Source organism: Centrocercus urophasianus, unplaced genomic scaffold, assembly GCF_019232065.1.
Source record: "Centrocercus urophasianus isolate 14NV4802_14NV808 unplaced genomic scaffold, USGS_Curo_1.0 seq_12, whole genome shotgun sequence".
NCBI lineage: Eukaryota > Metazoa > Chordata > Aves > Galliformes > Phasianidae > Centrocercus > Centrocercus urophasianus.
Window position 1 is genome coordinate 35,170,414 of NW_024884364.1, and position 14,255 is coordinate 35,184,668.

Consider the following 14,255-nt stretch of genomic DNA (forward strand, 5'->3'; position numbering starts at 1 on the left):
GAAGGGGAAGGGGAAGGGGAAGGGGAAGGGGAAGGGGAAGGGGAACGAAAAAGACAAGGGCAAGGGCAAGGGCAAGGGCAAGGGCAAGGGCAAGGGCAAGGGCAAGGGCAAGGGCAAGGGAAAGGGAAAGGGAAAGGGAAAGGGAAAGGGAAAGGGAAAGGGAAAGGGAAAGGGAAAGGGAAAGAAAAGAAGTGCTAGGGAGATTTTAGTCTTTGTTGCTTTTAGCTTTGCTTTGTGAATTAAACTGATTTATGAAAGTAAAACTGTCTGCAAAGCCAAATCACTATTGTAAGAATGTGGATGACAAGAACAAGTGAATCACGAGAAATAAATCAGTTCACTGCCTGGTCAGATCAACAGCTGTTTTATTTGAGGAAAACTGAGCCATGTAGGCTGATCTAGTCAACAAAATTACTGGTATAATTGTGATGATGACTGTAAGCAAACGTACTGTAACTAAACCCTCTTCACTCTGCCCTAGTCCTTTATCAAGTCTATCCACTTCATTCTTATTTCTCATGTAAGAAACTAAGTACACTACTGGCCTTTTATCTTTCATTTTAAATAACCACATCAAAACCTTAGCCTGATGTTGTATTTCAAAATCCAGATCTGTGTACACAAATATTTATCTCACTTCAATAAATCTCTATCAATAACATCTGCTGGAAAGCTGGAAGGAATTTGGCAAACTAATATTTCTTAATGAAATTTTATTTTGGTGAAACAAATGCTAATTCTGTGACAAATGTTTAATCATCTTCCCAATTCAGTAAGACACCTCCCTCTACAGCAAGGTCAAAATGTTCTACTACTTTAGAATAAACCATAAAGTATTAGTTTTCACATAAGCAGCTTATCTTTTAGAAAGAATGATTCATTTTTAATTTAAACTTTTTAACAGATTTTAACTTCAAAATTGGTAGTTTCATTTTCAACCTGGCAATATGTATATATACATATTTGCTAAAAATATCACCAGCTGGAGATGGTATGTTTTACACTTGCCAGGAAAATGGGGGAAAAAAAATTTACTTGCACATTTTAGAATTCAGAGCTCTTGAAAATCATGCCATTTTTGAAGTTCTGAATTTAGAAATTTTGCTTCAGACATCTCTAAGCAAAATAAGAAGATGCAGAGTAATTAAAATGCTCAGAATTTCCCAGATACCCACACAACACAGACAGATTTTTCTAAGAAGGGATTTTCAGTGTATAACTACAATTGGTTGGAGTGCACAGTAAACACACTTTCTTACTCAACAAACAGCCCGTGGTGTAAAGAAATGAATGTGCTTCTCAGCACACAAATGCAACTACAGTATCCTTGTATGAGTATTGCATTCTGTCTTCATAATATTGTCAAACATTTTCTGCAGTCTCTGAATAAGTCTGCAGTGCTGTCATGAGCACTGTAGAAGATCACTTGCCCCACAGAATTAGTATTCTTTTGAGGAACTGATCTTATTTCAGGCAGACTTTCCATCACAGCTGGCTAGCTTTGCCCATAAGTGAGCTTTCTCATAGATATAAATGCTGAAGTAAACATGTAAAGGTGGCCATTTAGCCAATTTCATATCCACGAGGTTGCCCACCTATCTACTCTTTATGTCACCAATATAGAAACTAGAATATTGATCAGGACAGTGTCAAATGCTTTACATGACTCCAGGTTTATGATGTCAGTTTCTCTTCCAGTTCTGTAGCCCCATCATAGAAGGCCACCAAGTTTGCCAAGCATGATTTGCCTTTAGTGAAGCTATGTTGGCTGTTGCCAATGATCTCTCTGATTTCTATGTGCCTTAGCACAATTACCAGGAGTTTCCATGAACCTTGGCATAGCTTTTCTTCATCAGTAGAATTCAAAAGGCTTCAGTAGCACTGCACAGCATATTGCAGCAAACCCTGAGTATTTGCGATCAGAAAAGGAAGCTGTGTTGATGACAGCAATTGTATCTGGGCAATTACAACCATTATTTTCAGTGTACTTGATGCACGCTACACAATTACAACTTCTCACCTTCTCTTAAATTCAGTTTTCATTTTACGTCATGATGTTCTTAAAATTTCCACCTCTTTTTTATTTGGCAGTGAGTTGGGAAACTGGTTTTAGAACACAACCAAAATGGTCTGTCCTCTGCCTGCTGCAGGTACTGAATAGCTTATTACTGCTTTAGATGCTCTGTACTCCTCACTGTGTTTCTGTGTATTTTGAAAGTGTAATGAAAGGATTTTTCAAACATTCCTATGTATCTTAAAATGGCACCAGTAAAAGCTGGATGTGAGTAATTAAACCTATTACCACATATATAGCCAAAGTGGGAAAAGGTAGAGTTTGGGTAGTGTTCACTTGTGCATTCTTTGCCACAAACAGATCTTAAGAACATTTCTGCCAATATACTAAGTGCTAATATAGCATCGTCATGCTTTATGCTGACTGTGAAGAGACCTGTAGCAGCTTAAATACATTGAGAAGCTGCATGTTCAGACTGACTGAACTCATCTTTTTTACAGCAGACTTTTCCATCTCACACTCTTACAGATGGGTAAGATTAAGCTTTGACTCCCCACCAGGCACAATATGAAGGATTCTATAATTATCAATCTAGTGATGACATTTAAAAGCAAATGCATTATCATGCACAGAAATCATCTCCTACAGTCATGTCCCCTACAGTGAGTTCCACAACATAGACTGTCACTTTGTTTTACTATAACTCTGTTTTTATTACGTTTAAGCATCTTCCATCAGCAGATTCCCCCAACCAAAAAAAAAAATTCTTCTATTCATCTAATAGCATGTAATCTGGAGTGGCTGCCAACGTACCTAAAGGTCATATAATGTCAGAGTCGTTATTTTCAAATCATCTACACTCATGAGCCCTACTTTGCAAAGCTACATACCAAAACAGTAATAAACAGAGCGTGTGTGGCTCTGCATGACAATTTTTGTCCTATCATTTAAATAGTGTGGAGAAGATTCCTCCCTGTTTCTCCTCCTTCTCTCTTTATTACTCAACCACTGCATTCAACAGACCCGTATATTAAAAGTAATTAATAGCCTGAGCCCTTCTTTACCAACAACTTATTTTCCTTGACTCCTTTGGAAATCCAAGACAATACACTGACAAGCCAGATTACCTCTTACAAAGATGCCAAAGCACCTGATATTCTAGCCTGTCACAGATCAAAAAGATTAAAAACAACATTAAAAAGCACGTGTTATGATACTGAGTCCAGTAACTCTATCCTGCTTTCTCAGTTCAGACTTGGAAACAGAGCAAAGATGAATGTTTAGAATGGTATCTGAATTGATGCTCTGTTAACCAGCTGCAGGGATGGGGGTTGCCGTTTTCCATTTGTTTTTATGGGTTTGGTTTCAATAATCCAGGCAAGTTTCAAGCACTGTTTGCAGCATCAGGAAGGCTGTGCTGAATCTGCAGTCCTAGGCTCTGTTAAAACGAATATTTCCAGTCTCACTCAAGGTGGAAGCTATGGGTCATTGGTTCAACAGGTTAACGTGACTGACATAGATCTCACTAATTCAAAGAATGATTACATTTATTTGCTGACCTACATCATTCGTAGATTAAGACATACTCCTTTCCTTCACCTTCTTTACCCTCCCATTTCCTCTACCTTAAAAGAGATAAATTGGTTAACAGATGTCGGCAACTGGAAGGCTTCATGTTTCACCTCTGCTTTCTTTTTCCCAGTGACAAAAGCAGTGAAGGAGGAATAGGACAGAAGAAATAGCTGTCCTGAGCATTCCTCAGCCAGCTGTACCATACATTATCTCCTTCTGTGTTGTTACTGACATCGGTGTAAACATACTGTATGTGACACCAGACCAGGGATAAAACAAGAAGACTTTAGATTTGTGTATTTAAAAACTACCATGTTTACCAGGGCTGAGCTACATGCAATGCTCTGCATGAGCTCCAGTCAACAAAAAGCAATTTCTCCTTATATTACTGTGAATTATTTACTACAACATTTTGAACTGACATCCAGATTTTTCCCCTCTGTTGAGAGTTTTATTGCAATGAAAAGAAGAGAAATAAATGAATAGCAGGAGAGAGGAAATAAATCCCATTGAAATGCACTGGTTGATAAAATAAGTGTATTTGAAACAGTGCCTTATGCAAGAATAATTGTATCATTTGTTACAGTGCCGTACTGATGTACTTAGTTTCATGTCTGACTATGACAGAGATATGGGAAGCAAAGCTCCAGCAACAGCATGGCTCTGTGAGATTTTGTTTAAAGGCTGTTAGGGAAGCTACGCCCAAGTGGTCAGCCCTGAAAATTAAGGGTTTGAAGGGAGTTTCCAGAACCATCAATGACTTAGTTTTCATCTTACCCAATGTCAAATGAAGTTCAGAAGCTGAGGATAAACCCCTAGATGTAATGCTTGGATAGGCTGATCCTTTCTCTTCCCAAACTTTCATTTGTTTCCAATTCAAATTTTCTTTTGGCTCAGTTGTGAGGACCTTTCCCATGCCTCTGGCTCTTATTATTAATGCTATTTATGAATCTCACGTGAATGTCTGTTTACTTTTTCCTTTAGTGTTGAGGAAGACCGCATTTAGATCCACAGCTATCATTGCCAGGTTTCACTTTGCCGCAAAGGAAGTTAAGGAAAATGGCTGTTTTGAATGTTCTTGCACTAGATTCTGCCTGAATGAGTTACTAAATGAAAGGAGCATCCACGAATTTTTGACAGGATGAAAACTTATTAGGACAAGAGACACAAAGCTGAAGTGGTAGACTAGCAGAAATGAGAGGGCAGCAACAAGATGAAATGCTGCGTTCTGCACATGTGCAACTGATAACAGTCAACTGACAAGCTGATAGAGCTATACTTGCCAAGAGTAATTCTAATGAAAGCAGAAAGAGAGCCCGGGGACACACCTTCTGCAGCTGTTTTGCCTGCCCTTGAGCGTTAATTTCAAGGCATCGGCAAAGCAGGCAGGCAGTGACTGATGGCAACAGTGACTTCCCCACCAATTTCCCCTACCAGTGGTCAGAGCGCTTCCAAAGAAGATGTCAATGTCCAGAGTGGCAGCAAAGTGTGATGAGACAACCCTTCACATTAGCAGCAGATCCCCTTCTTCCCACAGCAAACAGCAGAAGCTTAATACCTGATTCTCTGTGGCTTTCTCCTGAACTCCACTACTTTTCCAAAGAAGGTCACCTTCACCTTCATCATCTAAGTCACAAGTATCCAACCTTTTGGCTTGCCTGGGTTGAATTAAGTGAAGAGGAATGGTCTTGGGCTGCATATATGGAGGTTGCTCCAAAAGTAATGCCTCCTAGTTATTTCCATAGAAACAATAACAGATACAAAAAGCACAATAATACTGTTTGATAGAGCAAATTTTCAGCTACAAAATGATCTATTTCCACGTAGTCACCATTATTTATGCATTTTTACTAGCATTTATGCATTTTTACCAGCAGTGAACAAGAGTATTCTATTCTACTCTATTAAGAGAGTATTCCTCTCTGATAAGAGGGTTTATGAAGGTCTAGTGAAGATACATGATCATATTTTTAATTGCTACCCTATACATTCACAAGTAAGGTATTTATGTCAAGTGAAAATGGAGTCGCAAATAAACCAAAAAATTTATGATTTTTTCACCGATCTTGAAACCCATTCTCCAATTTCTGTATCAAACCAGAAAGCACAGCCACATATTTTTCACTCTTCTCAGGACTGGGTTTAGCCAATCTATCACAGAATCACAGAATGGCTGGGGTTGGAAGGGACTTCAAAGATCATGAATCTCCAACCCCCCTGCCACATGCAGGGCCACCAACCTCCCCATTTAATAGATAGACCAGGCTGCCCAGGGCCCCATCCAATCTAGCACTGAACACCTCCAGGGACGGGGCATCCACAACCTCTCTGGGCAGCCTGTTCCAGCACCTCACCACTCTCACAGTAAAGAATTTCCTCCTGACATCCAACCTCAATCTTACCTCCCTTGACTTAAAACCATTTCCCCTTGTCCTGCTATTATTTATCCTTTCAAAAGTTGATTCCCCTTCTCTTTGCAGGCTCCCTTTAGGTACTGGAAGGCTGCAGTGAGGTCACCCCGCAGCCTTCTTTTCTCCAGGCTAAACAAGCCCAGCTCCCTCAGCCTGTTTTCATAGGGGAGGTGCTCCAGTCCCCTGATTATCTCTGTGGTTCTCCTCTGGACCCCCTCCAACAGCTCTCTGTCTTTCGTATACTGGGGGCTCCAGACCTGGACACAGTACTCCAGATGGGGCCTCACAAGAGCAGAGTAGAGGGGGACAATCACCTCCCACCCCTCTTCTGATGGAGCCCAGGATACCATTTGCTTTCTGAGCTAATCAAAATCCATAAACTCATTTGCCATCACTTGAGGTAGCACTGCACCATAACCTGTGTCCCAGTTTCAGTCCAGATGGGGCTCGTAGGATGCTGATGTTCAGTTGGTTCTGAGAGGCTGGCCTGTGCTCTGCAGCAGGGCAGAACCACCGCCATAATGACTTCGGGCACTTTGGGCAGCAGATGGCTTCAATGGGAGCTGGGCTGTGCTGTGCCAGATTGCATGTGGCACACAGGTTGTACATGCCTGGTCTAAGAGTTCGAGCTCTACACTCTCACTAAGTGCTTTTTCCAGCTTGGAAGCCCAGGGTCCAAATACAAGCCCTTTTTTGCATCAGATTGGCCCTGACTTAATGCAGTGATCCCCTTAATGGAAAGCTACACACATGTGCTTAGCCTAATGCCTGTTCTCTTGGGAAGACAACTTAACTGAAGCATTTTCCCAATAGAAAGAGGAGAAGGGAAGACAAGCCTCTTAATGAGAAAGACTAACACGAAGAATGGATGTATACCATGAAGCCAAGTGTTTTTGGGGGGGAAGTTTTAACTGTAGAGAAAAGTACAAAACTGTATTTCTTTCTCCACAAATGAAGGGGCAAATCCAGCCTTCTATATGAATAAGACTGGTCCTGTAGCACTGTAAGAGGTTTTGGCTCTGCTGTGGTATGGAAGTGGCAGAGATGCACCTCTGCAGGTCAGTCCCAAGACACTGGTGTCATGAGGATGAAGTGGTGGGACAGGAACAGTCTCATTCCCTGGAAAAATGGGATTAGAGCCTGATGATATCAGCCCCATAACATTTGGATCACAGAATCACAGAATCACAGAATGGCCAGGGTTGGAAGGGACCTCAAGGATCATGAATCTCCAACCCCCCTGCCACATGCAGGGCCACCAACCTCCCCGTTCAACGCTAGACCAGGCTGCCCAGGGATGAGCCACTTCAACATATAAAGTCTAAAACTGAGATCATCTCAAGAGCCAGAGAAGTTACAGATGCTCAGATATTCGTTGGATTTACCCTTTGGCATGGAGCAATAAGGAGATGTACTAGAGAGTTTGGATGTTACAAATGCAGGCATGCCCAGTCCACATGTTTTGCTGTGGCTAGCCAACAGTAAAGGAAAGAGTGAAGCTGTATCAGTTCACAAAGGGGATGAAAACCTTCAACCATTCTTTAACAAGGTACCTATGAGGTCCCTTGTGTTGCTTAGGTAAGCCAAGGTGAAAATGTAGTAAAAATGAAAAAGAATCGTCAAGCTGTTAATTATGCCTTGATGATGTTGTCCTAGTTAGAGAAATAGTCCTGGTGAGAAGCTCTGAATGAGCTCTTATTCTCACTCTGAATTTCCATGTGTGTTACAGTGGACAGTACGCAACGACACTGTTTTCTTGTTCAAATTGAGAAGGAATAATGTGTGTATTTATTAATGTTCAACCTCAGACCTAGATACTTCAATAGGCCTGACCTACCTGAATGAGGGCAGACTCTTTCCCTCCTGATAGAATTGGACACAGGGTGCAAAAGGCAACCACAGTCGCCTCCCTGTGGGTTCCAGTTCCTCCACTGGCATCCATCGTTCGTCCAGAAATCTCGCTTGATTTCTTAAGAGAAAAAATTAGAGGTCTTACACCATCACCCCATTCAATATGAGGTGTGGGAGGTCTCAAGGAGAAAACACAGTAACTCTAGACTTTAGACCAGGTGAAAACAAATCTGGGCTGGTATTAGAAGGTCATCTCCTCTCTTTCTCTTCCTTTGCTTTAAATTGTTCCAGTTCACAAGAATTCAGAAGTAAAATTCAAAAAACAGTCTTCACAGGCAGTAAAGTTAATGATCTGATGTAAAGCCACTGATGTAGGAATATTTTCATATGGTCAAAAGGTGAAGAATGAATAGGCAGAAATACAGCATTGTAGGTGCCATATGACTCTATATGTGTTATGAAGAACTTTAGTTCTTTCAGCCTTTAAAAGGGGTTGTGCACAAATGTAAAGGCTGTAAAACAAAGGAGGTTAATGAATCAGTGCAGAGGCGCTCTGAAGCAGAACTGCCACAATAAGCAAAATAAACACTCTTTCCATCTCATTGAAATTTAAAGTACACAACAGAATTGAGCTACAGTTAGCAAGGCTGCACCAAAGGAGGTGTGTTGTTACCTCCTCAACTGCTCCATGCGCATAGAAAGGAGCACACACTTCCTTTTTGTTAGAGAACACGGACAATCCATGCCTTCTGAAAGAAATGCTGCTGTTCTGTTCCAGATATGTTACTGGAACATCAAAAAGAATTAACATCCTGCCTCCACTTACACAAAGAGAGGGCTCTTGTTTGATGCCAAATGGCCATGTGCACTGATACAGAAATAATGTCTTGGCAGCCAGTGGGAGGGAAAAGGAGCCAAATTACATCATTCACTCTCCTTTCAGTAGGGATAGAAGACTCTATTTACTACTTTGGCGATAGCCAGCACCACAGCTGCCACCGAACACAAGAAATGGGAACAGAGGAAAGGCAGCAACAAATCTAGAGATCCTAAGGATCTCTGCAAAATGCCCCATTCCTGGTGCAAGTTCTAAGGTGCTGATATAGGACATAAGAAACTCTGCCCTTGCCCTTCCACCGCCACTGATGTCTGCTGCATGACCTTGAGCAGTCACTTCTCTCTTCTTTCCTCCAGGTCTTTGTCCTGTTTATTTGTTTTGAAAGCTTTAGAAAGCAGAGAATGACATATTGTGTAAAATGTACTCAGCTCAGCCCTCTGCCAACTCTCACCTGGATCCTATAAGCACTCTTTCAACAAAATAGAAACAGAAGGGGATGTAGAATCATGGAATTGTAGAATCATGGAATTGTAGAATCTTTAGGTTGGAAAAGACCATTAAGACCATCCAGTCCAGCCACCAGCCCACCCCCACCATGCCTCAGTGCCACATCCACACGGTTGTTGAACTCCTCCAGGGACAGTGACTCCACCACCTCCGTGGGCACCCTGTGCCACTGCCTCATTGCTCTTCCTGAGAAGAAATTGTTCCTAACATCCACCTGATAATGTATTTCTAACACAAAATAAATACATTGAAAGGGCAAAAAAGGGGTTGATTTCTGAATGTAAAGGATGAATATATAAGGTAAATATTAGATGGAGAGTGCTGCCACACCAGAGCATGTTTAGCTGCACAGATGCTTGATGGAGTACAAGTGCAATGATGAGAAGTCACCAGTGTTTCTGGAATCAGAAGCAGAAGCAGTTCAAGTATTTTTTAAAAAGTAACTATCAGAGAGAATAACTGAGTTAATAAGAAAAAAGCAAGGATAAATCCTTGGAAAAATCCAAGGATAAATCGCCTTTGCGAATGGTTGCCAGATTTCTCCTTATAGGAAGTAAAGTATAAAAAAAGTATAAAATACACCTATAGGGCATCGCAAATCTAGAGCAAGTTTTGAACTTTGTAGCCTAGCCAGTTGTAAACTTTGTCCAGTTTCCATCACAAAGATTCTTAAGCCTGTCTATCTGGCAGCATTTTTCTTTTATACGTTTCAAGTAACTGATAATTATCAACAACAGAAGAAACTGACCCCATCTTATTATAAAATGCACGCTCAAGTGACACAACTCATTTCTTATTGCTTGAGCAAATCCCTGCAGAGTAGTCATTTGTTAAGTGAAAGCTAAAGTATACTCCCAAATTCAGGATGGAGAGCAGTGTCAATTTGTGAATTTATGTACTTCTGAAATGAATCCTCATGGTCCTACAGGGAGAAGCTGAGGAGACACTCATCTGTGGGTTTTTGTTTGTTTGTTTGCTTTCCCTACAGAATATGCCCACAACTTCATTAAGGTTATGTTGCGTCTAAAGGAGGCTCTGTCTCGCTGGCAGGCAGATCATGCTTACCTGGCAAAGCAGCCCCGCACAGAAATGTTCCAAAAAGAGATGTCCTTAAGAAAGATAGCCACTGTAACACCACCAGACTGCAGTCTGACAGCATTTATGACTTTGTGGAAGAAAAGTGACTGATAGGAGTTAGGAAGCAAACTACGTACACGTGACAGAATGTTCTCTCGACCTTTTTATTTTTCAGTTAATGACTGTAAGTTTCTGCTCATTACAAAGCAATTGTTCTGCTATTTTCTTTCCCTGCATTCAAAAATCGTACTGCTGCCCTCCAACTTATGCAACCCAGAGCTGGGATTTTGTTCGAGATGGATTTTTTTGCTGGTACCTCACCATCACCCACAGCCCTGGAAATAAAGCCATCAGGGCCTACATAGCTGAGAGGTTTGCTGCCCATCTCCTAATAGGCTTGTCCTCAGCTGCAAGCCTCACTGGGACCATTCTGAGATGAAGAACTAACCTGAAATCCAAATGAGAAAAATAACACCAGTAAAGCACTGGGGAACTCACATTTCTCCATGTGTTAGAGCCAGCAAAGCTGTTGATCTGTTGGAAAATATTCAGACACTGATCTGTGTCCTGTGTTCTTGCTCAGGGGCTGACTAGGACAGGAGGGCGATAACAAGATCTCAAATCTGGTAAGGAATGGTAAGCAGATGAGGAAAGGGAAAAGAAAAAAAAAAAAAAAAGAAACACAACAAAACAATGAGCTGAGCTGAGCTGAGCTGAGCTGAGGATGAAGAGAACTGTCTGAGACCCAGAATAGTTCTACCTGTTTTACTTGTCCTCTTTAATATACCTGAAAACGAGATGAAAAGGAGATCTGGAGGTGAAGACCCAAGTAGGATTTTTATGAAAGCCTTCTTTCTTCCCCATAATACATAGCAGATTGTTCAGCATTTTATTTGAGTTGTCAGTATATAAGAGCTGAAACTGTCTACACTACATGGTGAATGTTACTACAATAATATTTAAATTTAAAAGTGACAAAATTGACCTAAGATGACAAGTGCAGGCTAGGTGTTCTTATTCTTCATACTCAAGGGGACACTACTATGAGGAATTCCTTTCCAACTCCGTTATACTGCTGTTCACTCACAAGAAAACAGCTGAGGTGAAATGTTAAACTTTGATCCATGTGTACTTGAGGGAGATGAATCTCTCTAGAGGTCACTGCCAGTTGGTACAATCACAGCCTGCTCTAACCCTGTGCCTTCATCATGTCTTGCAGACATGCAACCTTGCCCCAACTCTCCTCAAATGCCTGTATTCCGGAAAGTGTTTACAGCATTTGTAGAAAGATTAGCTAACCTGATCTCTCTGAGCTCTGAAGCTCATGGCAGAAGAAAAATGCTCCAGAATTAGAAATATTTCTCAGAAAATCTCTTTTCCATGTCTGTCTTTTATATCAAAAGGTTGTTGTTACGCTGATAACCTCAGTTGTATTTGATAGGAAAGGACAGCAGCCTTCAGGCAGTGTAAAACCAAATCTGTTGGGGATTTAATTCTGAGAGGAGACAATGGGTGTCTTCCTATTTGTTTTAGCTGGCTCTAGAAAGATTCCATGAATACAAAATCAATATTAAGCTGTTCTCAGAAGTCAGCTTGTGGCTTACACAGTCTGTAGCACTCTGGCTACATGATGCCAGCAGAAAACTCTGCTAGTAAATGGGCTGAATCATCCTAAACAAGTTTCCTGGGATAGAAGGACATGTAGAACATATGAATGGTTTAATCTGCAAGAAATGAAGGCATGGTTAAGCAAAAAGGTATTATTTCTTTATCAAGACTGAGTGCCTTTGCAAAGGGACTGGTGGTTTCCTCTTTTGCCATTGGAGGTTGTGGATGCCTTATCACCAGAGAAATTCAAGGCCAGGCTGGATGTGGCTCTGGGCACCCTGGTCTAGTGGTTGGCAATCCTGAATATATCAGGGGCACTGAAACCAGATGATCTCTGAGGTACTTTTTAGCGCAGGCCATTCTATGATTTGATGATTCTGTGACTTATGGGCAAGTCCAGAACTTCATTAATCCAGTCACAGATTTAATTTAGACTCTAGGTAGCATCATGCCCTAACAATTCCACTTTCTTTAATCTCCAAATAAGATTTATGGACTTACATTTTTTTTTTTTTGTTAAGCCGTGTAGTCCTCATGAAAAGTGAAAGCATGTACTGGTTAGTGAAGGGTTGCCACGATGCTATGCCACAGGGATATACCATTCAGTTCAGAATTTGAATATCTTCTACATGCTGAAGATACTGTGATATTGAAGGTGACTTCTGTTTAACTGCTCCTGTAATCATGTCAAAAGGAGTTAAAAGAGAAGCTTTGTTCTCTTTGGTTTTACAATCATTGATTTCAGAGCTTTTTTTTTCTTCTTTTTTTTTCCCAAAGTCATATATTTTCTGCATGGTATTCACAGAAGGCCAGAAGGACAGCTGAAACCTTGAAACATCTTTAAACAGTCTGGGGAAAGGGCAATTAATTGTGGAGACACTGTAACAGTACTGAGGTAAAGCAATGAAATTTTTTAAAGGAAATTGTAGGCTGAATACCAAAAAGAAATTAATATACATTCACTTCCTGGCCTCGTTTTCCTTGCACACAGTGAAGCAAGAACACCACAGCTGCTGGAGGTGAAGGACTGAGCAGAGAGATGCTAGGCAGCAGAGTGATCCCCCATTGCAGCAGAGATGCCCCTTTCCCCTGAGACATCCTTTAAGGAAGGCTCAATCCTTCATTCCCCACTCGCTCTCTTCTCTCCTATGTAAATGATCACCAAGGAGTCAGCAGGCTCAACCCTGTGAACTTCTCTGGAGCTTTACCTCATGCATCACCATGGAGAAAGTTGATCTGTCCCCCTAATGCACTGATGTTTTTTCAGATGACAATCATCCTCTCCTCTGCAGATACTCTACTTGAATTAAAACCACGCTGGAACCCATGGAAGCTCAGAAATTCATTAATGGATTTGAGTGATGAAGCCATTTTATAGATTGTAATTTCATATATGGATAGCTATATTATCTATGGAGTTCATGGTTGGAACAGTTTAAAGCACTTCTCACCCTTACACAGAAGATATGTTGTCTTTATGATCTTCTCTGCTTCCTCTTGCCCATATTAAGCACAGATGCATGAAGTGAACAACAAAGTACTGTTAGATCATCAGGAGGAGCTGGAGATGCATCTACTATTGTAAAAACACAGCCCTCTTCAGAGCAATATGTGGTGCCCTGCTGCTTCAGAAAAATAACCTGAAGCGTTGCAGCTTTTCTAGGTAAACAATATATAAGAACATGGTTTTCATCAAGCCCAAAGCTTGTCCTACCAGAGTGCTGATAAAGGTTGACTGGAGCTGTTGTTTCACAGATTCTAGCACTTTCCAGGATCCATTGCATATTTAGCAGACTAAGCAGACAGCATCTGATGCAGACTACATCTTTTGGTTGACTTGCGAGATACGTTCTTCTATAGCGTGCTAGTTTTAAAATATGTAAGAGATAGACTTTTACTCTAGGGAGATGTTTCCCATCTCCAGTTGTTGTGGAGCATGACTGGCAAGTAAAAAGTTGTAATCACACAGGTGGGCTACTCTGCAAAAACCACAAGGATTATAAAAATAATTTGCAAACCTCAAATTCAAGGCCCATTTCAATGTGATATTAAAAATAATGGGTTTTAGTTTGCTTTGCTTTACCAAAGATCTTATATTGCTCACTTTTAATCAGCATCTGGGATCCAATACATAGATTTCAATCATTCTTTCAAACCAGGCATTGTGCAGAAAAGCATTTCTACCCCATTCAATTCACCACCTGTACATGGCATTTTGAAGATCCTATCATAAGACATGAACATGTTTAATGTTATTGAAATTACACTGCTAATATGCATATCAATTATGCTTTGAGATTTATGTTTAGTATAGATATTAATGCAGTCTGGCTTTTCCATTTTTATTTCTGCAAGTATAATTTATTGAAACATAAAT